This window comes from Salvelinus alpinus, chromosome 4 (assembly GCF_045679555.1).
Source record: "Salvelinus alpinus chromosome 4, SLU_Salpinus.1, whole genome shotgun sequence".
Taxonomy (NCBI): Eukaryota; Metazoa; Chordata; class Actinopteri; order Salmoniformes; family Salmonidae; genus Salvelinus; species Salvelinus alpinus.
In genome coordinates, this window is record NC_092089.1 from 103,136,555 (window position 1) to 103,154,430 (window position 17,876).

The 17,876-nt window shown below is 47.0% G+C and overlaps 1 protein-coding gene across 3 annotated transcripts in view; it reads left to right on the plus strand.

The window, feature by feature from the left end:
* The window catches only part of rps6kal (ribosomal protein S6 kinase a, like), a 125,827-nt gene that overhangs the window by 64,828 nt on the left and 43,123 nt on the right, over nt 1–17,876 (plus strand). The gene's annotated exons all lie outside the window — the stretch shown is intronic.

Below are 17,876 nucleotides of genomic sequence, written 5' to 3' on the forward strand. Positions count from 1 at the left end.
TGGTAACAAGTAGCTATCACCAAGGACAGAGAGAGTGGTAACACGTAGCTATCACCAAGGTCAGAGAGAGGGGTAACACGTAGCTATCACCAAGGACAGAGAGAGTGGTAACACGTAGCTATCACCAAGGACAGAGAGAGTGGTAACAGGTAGCTATCACCAAGGATAGAGATAGTGGTATCAAGTAGCTATCACCAAGGACAGAGAGAGTGGTAACAAGTAGCTATCACCAAGGACAGAGAGAGTGGTAACACGTAGCTATCACCAAGGTCAGAGAGAGGGGTAACAAGTAGCTATCACCAAGGTCAGAGAGAGTGGTAACAAGTAGCTATCACCAAGGACAGAGAGAGTGGTAACACGTAGCTATCACCAAGGTCAGAGAGAGGGGTAACAAGTAGCTATCACCAAGGACAGAGAGAGGGGTAACAGGTAGCTATCACCAAGGTCAGAGAGAGGGGTAACAAGTAGCTATCACCAAGGACAGAGAGAGTGGTAACACGTAGCTATCACCAAGGTCAGAGAGAGGGGTAACAAGTAGCTATCACCAAGGACAGAGAGAGTGGTAACAGGTAGCTATCACCAAGGACAGAGAGAGTGGTATCAAGTAGCTATCACCAAGGACAGAGAGAGTGGTAACAGGTAGCTATCACCAAGGACAGAGAGAGGGGTAACAAGTAGCTATCACCAAGGACAGAGAGAGTGGTAACAGGTAGCTATCACCAAGGACAGAGAGAGTGGTAACAAGTAGCTATCACCAAGGACAGAGAGAGTGGTAACAAGTAGCTATCACCAAGGACAGAGAGAGGGGTAACAGGTAGCTATCACCAAGGACAGAGAGAGTGGTAACAAGTAGCTATCACCAAGGACAGAGAGAGGGGTAACAAGTAGCTATCACCAAGGTCAGAGAGAGTGGTAACAAGTAGCTATCACCAAGGACAGAGAGAGTGGTATCAAGTAGCTATCACCAAGGACAGAGAGAGTGGTATCAAGTAGCTATCACCAAGGACAGAGAGAGGGGTAACAAGTAGCTATCACCAAGGACAGAGAGAGTGGTATCAAGTAGCTATCACCAAGGACAGAGAGAGTGGTAACAGGTAGCTATCACCAAGGACAGAGATAGTGGTAACAAGTACCTATCACCAAGGACAGAGAGAGGGGTAACAAGTAGCTATCACCAAGGACAGAGAGAGTGGTAACAGGTAGCTATCACCAAGGACAGAGAGAGTGGTATCAAGTAGCTATCACCAAGGACAGAGAGAGTGGTAACAAGTAGCTATCACCAAGGACAGAGAGAGTGGTAACACGTAGCTATCACCAAGGTCAGAGAGAGGGGTAACAGGTAGCTATCACCAAGGACAGAGAGAGTGGTAACAAGTAGCTATCACCAAGGTCAGAGAGAGTGGTAACACGTAGCTATCACCAAGGACAGAGAGAGGGGTAACAAGTAGCTATCACCAAGGACAGAGAGAGTGGTATCAAGTAGCTATCACCAAGGACAGAGAGAGTGGTAACAGGTAGCTATCACCAAGGACAGAGAGAGTGGTAACAAGTAGCTATCACCAAGGACAGAGAGAGGGGTAACAGGTAGCTATCACCAAGGACAGAGAGAGTGGTAACAAGTAGCTATCACCAAGGTCAAAAAGAGTGGTAACAAGTAGCTATCACCAAGGTCAGAGAGAGTGGTAACAAGTAGCTATCACCAAGGACATTGAGAGTGGTAACAAGTAGCTATCACCAAGGACAGAGAGAGTGGTAACAAGTAGCTATCACCAAGGTCAGAGAGAGTGGTAACACGTAGCTATCACCAAGGACAGAGAGAGGGGTAACAAGTAGCTATCACCAAGGACAGAGAGAGTGGTATCAAGTAGCTATCACCAAGGACAGAGAGAGTGGTAACAGGTAGCTATCACCAAGGACAGAGAGAGTGGTAACAAGTAGCTATCACCAAGGACAGAGAGAGGGGTAACAAGTAGCTATCACCAAGGTCAGAGAGAGTGGTAACAAGTAGTTATCACCAAGGACAGAGAGAGTGGTAACAGGTAGCTATCACCAAGGACAGAGAGAGTGGTAACAAGTAGCTATCACCAAGGTCAGAGAGAGTGGTAACACGTAGCTATCACCAAGGACAGAGAGAGGGGTAACAAGTAGCTATCACCAAGGACAGAGAGAGTGGTATCAAGTAGCTATCACCAAGGACAGGGAGAGTGGTAACAAGTAGCTATCACCAAGGTCAGAGAGAGGGGTAACAAGTAGCTATCACCAAGGACAGAGAGAGGGGTAACAAGTAGCTATCTCCAAGGACAGAGAGAGTGGTAACAAGTAGCTATCACCAAGGACAGAGAGAGTGGTAACAAGTAGCTATCACCAAGGACATTGAGAGTGGTAACAAGTAGCTATCACCAAGGTCAGAGAGAGTGGTAACAAGTAGCTATCACCAAGGACAGGGAGAGTGGTAACAAGTAGCTATCACCAAGGTCAGAGAGAGGGGTAACAAGTAGCTATCACCAAGGACAGAGAGAGTGGTATCAAGTAGTTATCACCAAGGACAGAGAGAGGGGTAACAGGTAGCTATCACCAAGGTCAGAGAGAGGGGTAACAAGTAGCTATCACCAAGGACAGAGAGAGTGGTAACAAGTAGCTATCACCAAGGTCAGAGAGAGTGGTAACAAGTAGCTATCACCAAGGACAGAGAGAGGGGTAACAAGTAGTTATCACCAAGGACAGAGAGAGGGGTAACAAGTAGTTATCACCAAGGACAGAGAGAGTGGTAACAGGTAGCTATCACCAAGGACAGAGAGAGTGGTAACAAGTAGCTATCACCAAGGACAGAGAGAGGGGTAACAAGTAGTTATCACCAAGGACAGAGAGAGTGGTAACAGGTAGCTATCACCAAGGACAGAGAGAGGGGTAACAAGTAGCTATCACCAAGGACAGAGAGAGTGGTAACAAGTAGCTATCACCAAGGACAGAGAGAGGGGTAACAAGTAGCTATCACCAAGGTCAGAGAGAGGGGTAACAAGTAGCTATCACCAAGGTCAGAGAGAGGGGTAACAAGTAGCTATCACCAAGGACAGAGAGAGTGGTAACTAGTAGCTATCACCAAGGACAGGGAGAGTGGTAACAGGTAGCTATCACCAAGGTCAGAGAGAGTGGTAACAAGTAGCTATCACCAAGGTCAGAGAGAGGGGTAACAGGTAGCTATCACCAAGGACAGAGAGAGTGGTAACAAGTAGCTATCACCAAGGACAGAGAGAGTGGTAACAGGTAGCTATCACCAAGGACAGAGAGAGTGGTAACAAGTAGCTATCACCAAGGACATTGAGAGTGGTAACAAGTAGCTATCACCAAGGTCAGAGAGAGTGGTAACAGGTAGCTATCACCAAGGACAGAGAGAGTGGTATCAAGTAGCTATCACCAGGGACAGAGAGAGGGGTAACAAGTAGCTATCACCAAGGACAGAGAGAGTGGTAACAAGTAGCTATCACCAAGGACAGAGAGAGTGGTAACAAGTAGCTATCACCAAGGACAGAGAGAGGGGTAACAAGTAGCTATCACCAAGGACAGAGAGAGTGGTAACAGGTAGCTATCACCAAGGACAGAGAGAGTGGTATCAAGTAGCTATCACCAAGGACAGAGAGAGGGGTAACAAGTAGCTATCACCAAGGACAGAGAGAGTGGTAACAAGTAGCTATCACCAAGGACAGAGAGAGTGGTAACAAGTAGCTATCACCAAGGACAGAGAGAGGGGTAACAAGTAGCTATCACCAAGGACAGAGAGAGTGGTAACAAGTAGCTATCACCAAGGACAGAGAGAGTGGTAACAAGTAGCTATCACCAAGGACAGAGAGAGGGGTAACAAGTAGCTATCACCAAGGACAGAGAGAGTGGTAACAAGTAGCTATCACCAAGGACAGAGAGAGGGGTAACAAGTAGCTATCACCAAGGACAGAGAGAGGGGTAACAAGTAGCTATCACCAAGGACAGAGAGAGTGGTAACAAGTAGCTATCACCAAGGACAGAGAGAGTGGTAACAAGTAGCTATCACCAAGGACAGAGAGAGTGGTAACAAGTAGCTATCACCAAGGACAGAGAGAGGGGTATCAAGTAGCTATCACCAAGGACATTGAGAGTGGAACCAAGTAGCTATCACCAAGGACAGAGAGAGTGGTAACAAGTAGCTATCACCAAGGACAGAGAGAGTGGTAACAAGTAGCTATCACCAAGGACAGAGAGAGGGGTATCAAGTAGCTATCACCAAGGACAGAGAGAGTGGTAACAAGTAGCTATCACCAAGGACAGAGAGAGTGGTATCAAGTAGCTATCACCAAGGACAGAGAGAGTGGTAACAAGTAGCTATCACCAAGGACAGAGAGAGTGGTAACAAGTAGCTATCACCAAGGACAGAGAGAGTGGTAACAAGTAGCTATCACCAAGGTCAGAGAGAGGGGTAACAAGTAGCTATCACCAAGGTCAGAGAGATGGGTAACAAGTAGCTATCACCAAGGACAGAGAGAGGGGTAACAAGTAGCTATCACCAAGGACAGAGAGAGTGGTAACAAGTAGCTATCACCAAGGACAGAGAGAGTGGTAACAAGTAGCTATCACCAAGGACAGAGAGAGTGGTAACAGGTAGCTATCACCAAGGACAGAGAGAGTGGTATCAAGTAGCTATCACCAAGGACAGAGAGAGTGGTAACAAGTAGCTATCACCAAGGACAGAGAGAGTGGTAACACGTAGCTATCACCAAGGTCAGAGAGAGGGGTAACAAGTAGCTATCACCAAGGACAGAGAGAGTGGTAACAGGTAGCTATCACCAAGGACAGAGAGAGTGGTATCAAGTAGCTATCACCAAGGACAGAGAGAGTGGTAACACGTAGCTATCACCAAGGTCAGAGAGAGGGGTAACAAGTAGCTATCCCCAAGGACAGAGAGAGTGGTAACAGGTAGCTATCACCAAGGACAGAGAGAGTGGTATCAAGTAGCTATCACCAAGGACAGAGAGAGTGGTAACAAGTAGCTATCACCAAGGACAGAGAGAGTGGTAACACGTAGCTATCACCAAGGACAGAGAGAGTGGTAACAAGTAGCTATCACCAAGGTCAGAGAGAGTGGTAACAGGTAGCTATCACCAAGGACAGAGAGAGGGGTAACAAGTAGCTATCACCAAGGACAGAGAGAGGGGTAACAGGTAGCTATCACCAAGGACAGAGAGAGTGGTAACAAGTAGCTATCACCAAGGACAGAGAGAGGGGTAACTAGTAGCTATCACCAAGGACAGAGAGAGTGGTATCAAGTAGCTATCACCAAGGACAGAGAGAGTGGTAACAGGTAGCTATCACCAAGGACAGAGAGAGAGGGGTAACAAGTAGCTATCACCAAGGACAGAGAGAGGGGTAACAAGTAGCTATCACCAAGGACAGAGAGAGGGGTAACAAGTAGCTATCACCAAGGTCAGAGAGAGGGGTAACAAGTAGCTATCACCAAGGTCAGAGAGAGGGGTAACAAGTAGCTATCACCAAGGACAGAGAGAGCGGTAACAAGTAGCTATCACCAAGGACAGAGAGAGGGGTAACAAGTAGCTATCACCAAGGACAGAGAGAGTGGTAACAAGTAGCTATCACCAAGGACAGAGAGAGTGGTAACAAGTAGCTATCACCAAGGACAGAGAGAGTGGTAACAGGTAGCTATCACCAAGGACAGAGAGAGTGGTAACAAGTAGCTATCACCAAGGACAGAGAGAGGGGTAACAAGTAGTTATCACCAAGGACAGAGAGAGTGGTAACAGGTAGCTATCACCAAGGACAGAGAGAGGGGTAACAAGTAGCTATCACCAAGGACAGAGAGAGTGGTAACAAGTAGCTATCACCAAGGACAGAGAGAGGGGTAACAAGTAGCTATCACCAAGGTCAGAGAGAGGGGTAACAAGTAGCTATCACCAAGGTCAGAGAGAGGGGTAACAAGTAGCTATCACCAAGGACAGAGAGAGTGGTAACTAGTAGCTATCACCAAGGACAGGGAGAGTGGTAACAGGTAGCTATCACCAAGGTCAGAGAGAGTGGTAACAAGTAGCTATCACCAAGGACAGAGAGAGTGGTAACAGGTAGCTATCACCAAGGACAGAGAGAGTGGTAACAAGTAGCTATCACCAAGGACATTGAGAGTGGTAACAAGTAGCTATCACCAAGGTCAGAGAGAGTGGTAACAGGTAGCTATCACCAAGGACAGAGAGAGTGGTATCAAGTAGCTATCACCAAGGACAGAGAGAGGGGTAACAAGTAGCTATCACCAAGGACAGAGAGAGGGGTAACAAGTAGCTATCACCAAGGACAGAGAGAGGGGTAACAAGTAGCTATCACCAAGGACAGAGAGAGGGGTAACAAGTAGCTATCACCAAGGACAGAGAGAGGGGTAACAAGTAGCTATCACCAAGGACAGAGAGAGTGGTAACAGGTAGCTATCACCAAGGACAGAGAGAGTGGTATCAAGTAGCTATCACCAAGGACAGAGAGAGTGGTAACAAGTAGCTATCACCAAGGACAGAGAGAGTGGTAACAAGTAGCTATCACCAAGGACAGAGAGAGTGGTAACAAGTAGCTATCACCAAGGACAGAGAGAGTGGTAACAAGTAGCTATCACCAAGGACAGAGAGAGGGGTAACAAGTAGCTATCACCAAGGACAGAGAGAGGGGTAACAAGTAGCTATCACCAAGGACAGAGAGAGGGGTAACAAGTAGCTATCACCAAGGACAGAGAGAGTGGTAACAAGTAGCTATCACCAAGGACAGAGAGAGTGGTAACAAGTAGCTATCACCAAGGACAGAGAGAGTGGTAACAAGTAGCTATCACCAAGGACAGAGAGAGGGGTATCAAGTAGCTATCACCAAGGACATTGAGAGTGGAACCAAGTAGCTATCACCAAGGACAGAGAGAGTGGTAACAAGTAGCTATCACCAAGGACAGAGAGAGGGGTAACAAGTAGCTATCACCAAGGACAGAGAGAGTGGTAACAAGTAGCTATCACCAAGGACAGAGAGAGGGGTATCAAGTAGCTATCACCAAGGACAGAGAGAGTGGTAACAAGTAGCTATCACCAAGGACAGAGAGAGTGGTATCAAGTAGCTATCACCAAGGACAGAGAGAGTGGTAACAAGTAGCTATCACCAAGGACAGAGAGAGTGGTAACAAGTAGCTATCACCAAGGACAGAGAGAGTGGTAACAAGTAGCTATCACCAAGGTCAGAGAGAGGGGTAACAAGTAGCTATCACCAAGGTCAGAGAGAGGGGTAACAAGTAGCTATCACCAAGGTCAGAGAGAGGGGTAACAAGTAGCTATCACCAAGGACAGAGAGAGGGGTAACAAGTAGCTATCACCAAGGACAGAGAGAGTGGTAACAAGTAGCTATCACCAAGGACAGAGAGAGTGGTAACAAGTAGCTATCACCAAGGACAGAGAGAGTGGTAACAGGTAGCTATCACCAAGGACAGAGAGAGTGGTATCAAGTAGCTATCACCAAGGACAGAGAGAGTGGTAACAAGTAGCTATCACCAAGGACAGAGAGAGTGGTAACACGTAGCTATCACCAAGGTCAGAGAGAGGGGTAACACGTAGCTATCACCAAGGACAGAGAGAGGGGTAACAAGTAGCTATCACCAAGGTCAGAGAGAGGGGTAACAAGTAGCTATCACCAAGGTCAGAGAGAGGGGTAACAAGTAGCTATCACCAAGGACAGAGAGAGGGGTAACAAGTAGCTATCACCAAGGACAGAGAGAGTGGTAACAAGTAGCTATCACCAAGGACAGAGAGAGTGGTAACAAGTAGCTATCACCAAGGACAGAGAGAGTGGTAACAGGTAGCTATCACCAAGGACAGAGAGAGTGGTAACAAGTAGCTATCACCAAGGTCAGAGAGAGTGGTAACAGGTAGCTATCACCAAGGACAGAGAGAGGGGTAACAAGTAGCTATCACCAAGGACAGAGAGAGGGGTAACAGGTAGCTATCACCAAGGACAGAGAGAGTGGTAACAAGTAGCTATCACCAAGGACAGAGAGAGGGGTAACTAGTAGCTATCACCAAGGACAGAGAGAGTGGTATCAAGTAGCTATCACCAAGGACAGAGATAGTGGTAACAAGTAGCTATCACCAAGGTCAGAGAGAGTGGTAACAAGTAGCTATCACCAAGGTCAGAGAGAGTGGTAACAGGTAGCTATCACGAAGGACAGAGAGAGGGGTAACAAGTAGCTATCACCAAGGTCAGAGAGAGGGGTAACAAGTAGCTATCACCAAGGTCAGAGAGAGGGGTAACAAGTAGCTATCACCAAGGACAGAGAGAGGGGTAACAAGTAGCTATCACCAAGGACAGAGAGAGGGGTAACAAGTAGCTATCACCAAGGACAGAGAGAGTGGTAACAAGTAGCTATCACCAAGGACAGAGAGAGTGGTAACAAGTAGCTATCACCAAGGACAGAGAGAGTGGTAACAGGTAGCTATCACCAAGGTCAGAGAGAGGGGTAACAAGTAGCTATCACCAAGGACAGAGAGAGTGGTAACAGGTAGCTATCACCAAGGACAGAGAGAGTGGTAACAAGTAGCTATCACCAAGGACAGAGATAGTGGTAACAAGTAGCTATCACCAAGGACAGAGAGAGTGGTATCAAGTAGCTATCACCAAGGACAGAGAGAGTGGTAACAAGTAGCTATCACCAATGACAGGGAGAGTGGTAACAGGTAGCTATCACCAAGGTCAGAGAGAGGGGTAACAAGTAGCTATCACCAAGGACAGAGAGAGGGGTAACAAGTAGCTATCACCAAGGACAGAGAGAGTGGTAACAAGTAGCTATCACCAAGGACAGAGAGAGGGGTAACAAGTAGCTATCACCAAGGACAGAGAGAGTGGTAACACGTAGCTATCACCAAGGTCAGAGAGAGGGGTAACAAGTAGCTATCACCAAGGACAGAGAGAGTGGTAACAGGTAGCTATCACCAAGGACAGAGAGAGTGGTAACAAGTAGCTATCACCAAGGACAGAGAGAGTGGTAACAAGTAGCTATCACCAAGGTCAGAGAGAGTGGTAACAAGTAGCTATCACCAAGGTCAGAGAGAGTGGTAACAGGTAGCTATCACCAAGGACAGAGAGAGTGGTATCAAGTAGCTATCACCAAGGTCAGAGAGAGTGGTAACAAGTAGCTATCACCAAGGACAGAGAGAGTGGTATCAAGTAGCTATCACCAAGGACAGAGAGAGTGGTAACAAGTAGCTATCACCAAGGACAGAGAGAGTGGTAACAGGTAGCTATCACCAGGAACAGAGAGAGTGGTATCAAGTAGCTATCACCAAGGACAGAGAGAGGGGTAACAAGTAGCTATCACCAAGGACAGAGAGAGTGGTAACAGGTAGCTATCACCAAGGACAGAGAGAGTGGTATCAAGTAGCTATCACCAAGGACAGGGAGAGTGGTAACAGGTAGCTATCACCAAGGACAGAGAGAGTGGTATCAAGTAGCTATCACCATGGACAGAGAGAGTGGTAACAAGTAGCTATCACCAATGACAGGGAGAGTGGTAACAGGTAGCTATCACCAAGGTCAGAGAGAGGGGTAACAAGTAGCTATCACCAAGGACAGAGAGAGGGGTAACAAGTAGCTATCACCAAGGACATTGAGAGGGGTAACAAGTAGCTATCACCAAGGTCAGAGAGAGGGGTAACAAGTAGCTATCACCAAGGTCAGAGAGAGGGGTAACAAGTAGCTATCACCAAGGACATTGAGAGGGGTAACAAGTAGCTATCACCAAGGTCAGAGAGAGGGTTAACAAGTAGCTATCACCAAGGACATTGAGAGGGGTAACAAGTAGCTATCACCAAGGTCAGAGAGAGTGTTAACAAGTAGCTATCACCAAGGACAGAGAGAGTGGTAACAAGTAGCTATCACCAAGGACAGAGAGAGGGGTAACAAGTAGCTATCACCAAGGACATTGAGAGTGGTAACAAGTAGCTATCACCAAGGTCAGAGAGAGTGGTAACAGATAGCTATCACCAAGGACATTGAGAGTGGTAACAGGTAGCTATCACCAAGGACAGAGAGAGTGGTAACAAGTAGCTATCACCAAGGACAGAGAGAGTGGTAACAGGTAGCTATCACCAAGGACAGAGAGAGGGGTAACAAGTAGCTATCACCAAGGACATTGAGAGGGGTAACAAGTAGCTATCACCAAGGTCAGAGAGAGGGGTAACAAGTAGCTATCACCAAGGTCAGAGAGAGGGGTAACAAGTAGCTATCACCAAGGACATTGAGAGGGGTAACAAGTAGCTATCACCAAGGTCAGAGAGAGGGTTAACAAGTAGCTATCACCAAGGACATTGAGAGGGGTAACAAGTAGCTATCACCAAGGTCAGAGAGAGTGTTAACAAGTAGCTATCACCAAGGACAGAGAGAGTGGTAACAAGTAGCTATCACCAAGGACAGAGAGAGGGGTAACAAGTAGCTATCACCAAGGACATTGAGAGTGGTAACAAGTAGCTATCACCAAGGTCAGAGAGAGTGGTAACAGATAGCTATCACCAAGGACATTGAGAGTGGTAACAGGTAGCTATCACCAAGGACAGAGAGAGTGGTAACAAGTAGCTATCACCAAGGACAGAGAGAGTGGTAACAGGTAGCTATCACCAAGGACAGAGAGAGTGGTAACAAGTAGCTATCACCAAGGACATTGAGAGTGGTAACAAGTAGCTATCACCAAGGACAGAGAGAGGGGTAACAAGTAGCTATCACCAAGGTCAGAGAGAGTGGTAACAGGTAGCTATCGCCAAGGACAGAGAGAGTGGTATCAAGTAGCTATCACCAAGGACATTGAGAGGGGTAACAAGTAGCTATCACCAAGGACATTGAGAGTGGTAACTAGTAGCTATCACCAAGGACAGAGAGAGTGGTAACAGGTAGCTATCACCAAGGACAGAGAGAGGGGTAACAAGTAGCTATCACCAAGGACATTGAGAGGGGTAACAAGTAGCTATCACCAAGGTCAGAGAGAGGGGTAACAAGTAGCTATCACCAAGGTCAGAGAGAGGGGTAACAAGTAGCTATCACCAAGGACATTGAGAGTGGTATCAAGTAGCTATCACCAAGGACAGAGAGAGGGGTAACAAGTAGCTATCACCAAGGACAGAGAGAGTGGTAACAAGTAGCTATCACCAAGGACAGAGAGAGGGGTAACAAGTAGCTATCACCAAGGACAGAGAGAGTGGTAACAAGTAGCTATCACCAAGGACAGAGAGAGGGGTAACAAGTAGCTATCACCAAGGTCAGAGAGAGTGGTAACAGGTAGCTATCGCCAAGGACAGAGAGAGTGGTATCAAGTAGCTATCACCAAGGACATTGAGAGGGGTAACAAGTAGCTATCACCAAGGACATTGAGAGTGGTAACTAGTAGCTATCACCAAGGACAGAGAGAGTGGTAACAGGTAGCTATCACCAAGGACAGAGAGAGGGGTAACAAGTAGCTATCACCAAGGACATTGAGAGGGGTAACAAGTAGCTATCACCAAGGTCAGAGAGAGGGGTAACAAGTAGCTATCACCAAGGTCAGAGAGAGGGGTAACAAGTAGCTATCACCAAGGACATTGAGAGGGGTAACAAGTAGCTATCACCAAGGTCAGAGAGAGGGTTAACAAGTAGCTATCACCAAGGACATTGAGAGGGGTAACAAGTAGCTATCACCAAGGTCAGAGAGAGTGTTAACAAGTAGCTATCACCAAGGACAGAGAGAGTGGTAACAAGTAGCTATCACCAAGGACAGAGAGAGGGGTAACAAGTAGCTATCACCAAGGACATTGAGAGTGGTAACAAGTAGCTATCACCAAGGTCAGAGAGAGTGGTAACAGATAGCTATCACCAAGGACATTGAGAGTGGTAACAGGTAGCTATCACCAAGGACAGAGAGAGTGGTAACAAGTAGCTATCACCAAGGACAGAGAGAGTGGTAACAGGTAGCTATCACCAAGGACAGAGAGAGTGGAAACAAGTAGCTATCACCAAGGACATTGAGAGTGGTAACAAGTAGCTATCACCAAGGTCAGAGAGAGTGGTAACAGGTAGCTATCACCAAGGACAGAGAGAGTGGTATCAAGTAGCTATCACCAAGGACAGAGAGAGGGGTAACAAGTAGCTATCACCAAGGACAGAGAGAGTGGTAACAAGTAGCTATCACCAAGGACAGAGAGAGGGGTAACAAGTAGCTATCACCAAGGACAGAGTGGTAACAAGTAGCTATCACCAAGGACAGAGAGAGTGGTAACAAGTAGCTATCACCAAGGACAGAGAGAGTGGTAACAAGTAGCTATCACCAAGGTCAGAGAGAGGGGTAACAAGTAGCTATCACCAAGGACAGAGAGAGGGGTATCAAGTAGCTATCACCAGGAACAGAGAGAGTGGTAACAAGTAGCTATCACCAAGGACAGAGAGAGGGGTATCAAGTAGCTATCACCAAGGACATTGAGAGTGGAACCAAGTAGCTATCACCAAGGACAGAGAGAGTGGTAACAAGTAGCTATCACCAAGGTCAGAGAGAGTGGTAACAAGTAGCTATCACCAAGGTCAGAGAGAGGGGTAACAAGTAGCTATCACCAAGGTCAGAGAGAGTGGTAACAAGTAGCTATCACCAAGGTCAGAGAGAGTGGTAACAAGTAGCTATCACCAAGGTCAGAGAGAGGGGTAACAAGTAGCTATCACCAAGGACATAGAGAGTGGTAACAGGTAGCTATCACCAAGGACAGAGATCGTGGTAACAGGTAGCTATCACCAAGGACAGAGAGAGTGGTAACAAGTAGCTATCACCAAGGACAGAGAGAGGGGTAACAAGTAGCTATCACCAAGGACAGAGAGACTGGTAACAAGTAGCTATCACCAAGGTCAGAGAGAGTGGTAACACGTAGCTATCACCAAGGACAGAGATAGTGGTAACAGGTAGCTATCACCAAGGACAGAGAGAGGGGTAACAAGTAGCTATCACCAAGGACAGAGAGAGGGGTAACAAGTAGCTATCACCAAGGACAGAGAGAGTGGTAACAAGTAGCTATCACCAAGGTCAGAGAGAGTGGTAACACGTAGCTATCACCAAGGTCAGAGAGAGGGGTAACAAGTAGCTATCACCAAGGACAGAGAGGGGTAACAGGTAGCTATCACCAAGGACAGAGAGAGTGGTATCAAGTAGCTATCACCAAGGACAGAGAGAGTGGTAACAGGTAGCTATCACCAAGGACAGAGAGAGTGGTATCAAGTAGCTATCACCAAGGACAGAGAGAGTGGTAACAAGTAGCTATCACCAAGGACAGAGAGAGTGGTAACAAGTAGCTATCACCAAGGACATTGAGAGGGGTAACAAGTAGCTATCACCAAGGACAGAGAGAGTGGTAACAAGTAGCTATCACCAAGGACATTGAGAGGGGTAACAAGTAGCTATCACCAAGGACAGAGAGAGTGGTAACAAGTAGCTATCACCAAGGACAGAGAGAGGGGTAACAAGTAGCTATCACCAAGGTCAGAGAGAGTGGTAACACGTAGCTATCACCAAGGTCAGAGAGAGGGGTAACAAGTAGCTATCACCAAGGACAGAGAGAGTGGTAACAAGTAGCTATCACCAAGGACAGAGAGAGGGGTAACAAGTAGCTATCACCAAGGACAGAGAGAGTGGTATCAAGTAGCTATCACCAAGGACAGAGAGAGGGGTAACAAGTAGCTATCACCAAGGACAGAGAGAGTGGTAACAAGTAGCTATCACCAAGGACAGAGAGAGTGGTAACAAGTAGCTATCACCAAGGACAGAGAGAGGGGTAACAAGTAGCTATCACCAAGGTCAGAGAGAGTGGTAACAGGTAGCTATCGCCAAGGACAGAGAGAGTGGTATCAAGTAGCTATCACCAAGGACATTGAGAGGGGTAACAAGTAGCTATCACCAAGGACATTGAGAGTGGTAACTAGTAGCTATCACCAAGGACAGAGAGAGTGGTAACAGGTAGCTATCACCAAGGACAGAGAGAGGGGTAACAAGTAGCTATCACCAAGGACATTGAGAGGGGTAACAAGTAGCTATCACCAAGGTCAGAGAGAGGGGTAACAAGTAGCTATCACCAAGGTCAGAGAGAGGGGTAACAAGTAGCTATCACCAAGGACATTGAGAGGGGTAACAAGTAGCTATCACCAAGGTCAGAGAGAGGGGTAACAAGTAGCTATCACCAAGGACATTGAGAGGGGTAACAAGTAGCTATCACCAAGGTCAGAGAGAGTGTTAACAAGTAGCTATCACCAAGGACAGAGAGAGTGGTAACAAGTAGCTATCACCAAGGACAGAGAGAGGGGTAACAAGTAGCTATCACCAAGGACATTGAGAGTGGTAACAAGTAGCTATCACCAAGGTCAGAGAGAGTGGTAACAGATAGCTATCACCAAGGACATTGAGAGTGGTAACAGGTAGCTATCACCAAGGACAGAGAGAGTGGTAACAAGTAGCTATCACCAAGGACAGAGAGAGTGGTAACAGGTAGCTATCACCAAGGACAGAGAGAGTGGTAACAAGTAGCTATCACCAAGGACATTGAGAGTGGTAACAAGTAGCTATCACCAAGGTCAGAGAGAGTGGTAACAGGTAGCTATCACCAAGGACAGAGAGAGTGGTATCAAGTAGCTATCACCAAGGACAGAGAGAGGGGTAACAAGTAGCTATCACCAAGGACAGAGAGAGTGGTAACAAGTAGCTATCACCAAGGACAGAGAGAGGGGTAACAAGTAGCTATCACCAAGGACAGAGAGAGTGGTAACAAGTAGCTATCACCAAGGACAGAGAGAGGGGTAACAAGTAGCTATCACCAAGGACAGAGAGAGTGGTAACAAGTAGCTATCACCAAGGACAGAGAGAGGGGTAACAAGTAGCTATCACCAAGGACAGAGAGAGGGGTAACAAGTAGCTATCACCAAGGACAGAGAGAGTGGTAACAAGTAGCTATCACCAAGGACAGAGAGAGTGGTAACAAGTAGCTATCACCAAGGACAGAGAGAGTGGTAACAAGTAGCTATCACCAAGGACAGAGAGAGGGGTATCAAGTAGCTATCACCAAGGACATTGAGAGTGGAACCAAGTAGCTATCACCAAGGACAGAGAGAGTGGTAACAAGTAGCTATCACCAAGGACAGAGAGAGTGGTAACAAGTAGCTATCACCAAGGACAGAGAGAGGGGTATCAAGTAGCTATCACCAAGGACAGAGAGAGTGGTAACAAGTAGCTATCACCAAGGACAGAGAGAGGGGTAACAAGTAGCTATCACCAAGGACAGAGAGAGTGGTAACAAGTAGCTATCACCAAGGACAGAGAGAGGGGTAACAAGTAGCTATCACCAAGGACAGAGAGAGTGGTAACAAGTAGCTATCACCAAGGACAGAGAGAGGGGTAACAAGTAGCTATCACCAAGGACAGAGAGAGGGGTAACAAGTAGCTATCACCAAGGACAGAGAGAGTGGTAACAAGTAGCTATCACCAAGGACAGAGAGAGTGGTAACAAGTAGCTATCACCAAGGACAGAGAGAGTGGTAACAAGTAGCTATCACCAAGGACAGAGAGAGGGGTATCAAGTAGCTATCACCAAGGACATTGAGAGTGGAACCAAGTAGCTATCACCAAGGACAGAGAGAGTGGTAACAAGTAGCTATCACCAAGGACAGAGAGAGTGGTAACAAGTAGCTATCACCAAGGACAGAGAGAGGGGTATCAAGTAGCTATCACCAAGGACAGAGAGAGTGGTAAAGAGTAGCTATCACCAAGGACAGAGAGAGTGGTATCAAGTAGCTATCACCAAGGACAGAGAGAGTGGTAACAAGTAGCTATCACCAAGGACAGAGAGAGTGGTAACAAGTAGCTATCACCAAGGTCAGAGAGAGGGGTATCAAGTAGCTATCACCAAGGACATTGAGAGTGGAACCAAGTAGCTATCACCAAGGACAGAGAGAGTGGTAACAAGTAGCTATCACCAAGGTCAGAGAGAGTGGTAACAAGTAGCTATCACCAAGGTCAGAGAGAGGGGTAACAAGTAGCTATCACCAAGGTCAGAGAGAGTGGTAACAAGTAGCTATCACCAAGGTCAGAGAGAGTGGTAACAAGTAGCTATCACCAAGGTCAGAGAGAGGGGTAACAAGTAGCTATCACCAAGGACATAGAGAGTGGTAACAGGTAGCTATCACCAAGGACAGAGATAGTGGTAACAGGTAGCTATCACCAAGGACAGAGAGAGTGGTAACAAGTAGCTATCACCAAGGACAGAGAGAGGGTTACAAGTAGCTATCACCAAGGACAGAGAGACTGGTAACAAGTAGCTATCACCAAGGTCAGAGAGAGTGGTAACACGTAGCTATCACCAAGGACAGAGATAGTGGTAACAGGTAGCTATCACCAAGGACAGAGAGAGGGGTAACAAGTAGCTATCACCAAGGACAGAGAGAGGGGTAACAAGTAGCTATCACCAAGGACAGAGAGAGTGGTAACAAGTAGCTATCACCAAGGTCAGAGAGAGTGGTAACACGTAGCTATCACCAAGGTCAGAGAGAGGGGTAACAAGTAGCTATCACCAAGGACAGAGAGAGGGGTAACAGGTAGCTATCACCAAGGACAGAGAGAGTGGTATCAAGTAGCTATCACCAAGGACAGAGAGAGTGGTAACAGGTAGCTATCACCAAGGACAGAGAGAGTGGTATCAAGTAGCTATCACCAAGGACAGAGAGAGTGGTAACAAGTAGCTATCACCAAGGACAGAGAGAGTGGTAACAAGTAGCTATCACCAAGGACATTGAGAGGGGTAACAAGTAGCTATCACCAAGGACAGAGAGAGTGGTAACAAGTAGCTATCACCAAGGACATTGAGAGGGGTAACAAGTAGCTATCACCAAGGACAGAGAGAGTGGTAACAAGTAGCTATCACCAAGGACAGAGAGAGGGGTAACAAGTAGCTATCACCAAGGTCAGAGAGAGTGGTAACACGTAGCTATCACCAAGGTCAGAGAGAGGGGTAACAAGTAGCTATCACCAAGGACAGAGAGAGGGGTAACAAGTAGCTATCACCAAGGACAGAGAGAGTGGTAACAAGTAGCTATCACCAAGGACAGAGAGAGTGCTAACAGGTAGCTATCACCAAGGACAGAGATAGTGGTAACAGGTAGCTATCACCAAGGACAGGGAGAGTGGTAACAGGTAGCTATCACCAAGGACAGAGAGAGTGGTAACAGGTAGCTATCACCAAGGACAGAGAGAGTGGTAACAAGTAGCTATCACCAAGGACAGAGAGAGTGGTAACAAGTAGCTATCACCAAGGACAGGGAGAGTGGTAACAGGTAGCTATCACCAAGGTCAGAGAGATGGGTAACAAGTAGCTATCACCAAGGTCAGAGAGAGTGGTAACAAGTAGCTATCACCAAGGACAGAGAGAGTGGTATCAAGTAGCTATCACCAATGACAGGGAGAGTGGTAACAGGTAGCTATCACCAAGGACATTGAGAGTGGTAACAAGTAGCTATCACCAAGGACAGAGAGAGGGGTAACAAGTAGCTATCACCAAGGACAGAGAGAGTGGTAACAAGTAGCTATCACCAAGGACAGAGAGAGTGGTAACAAGTAGCTATCACCAAGGACAGAGAGAGGGGTATCAAGTAGCTATCACCAAGGACATTGAGAGTGGTACCAAGTAGCTATCACCAAGGACAGAGAGAGTGGTAACAGGTAGCTATCACCAAGGACAGAGAGAGTGGTAACAAGTAGCTATCACCAAGGACAGAGAGAGTGGTAACACGTAGCTATCACCAAGGTCAGAGAGAGGGGTAACAAGTAGCTATCACCAAGGACAGAG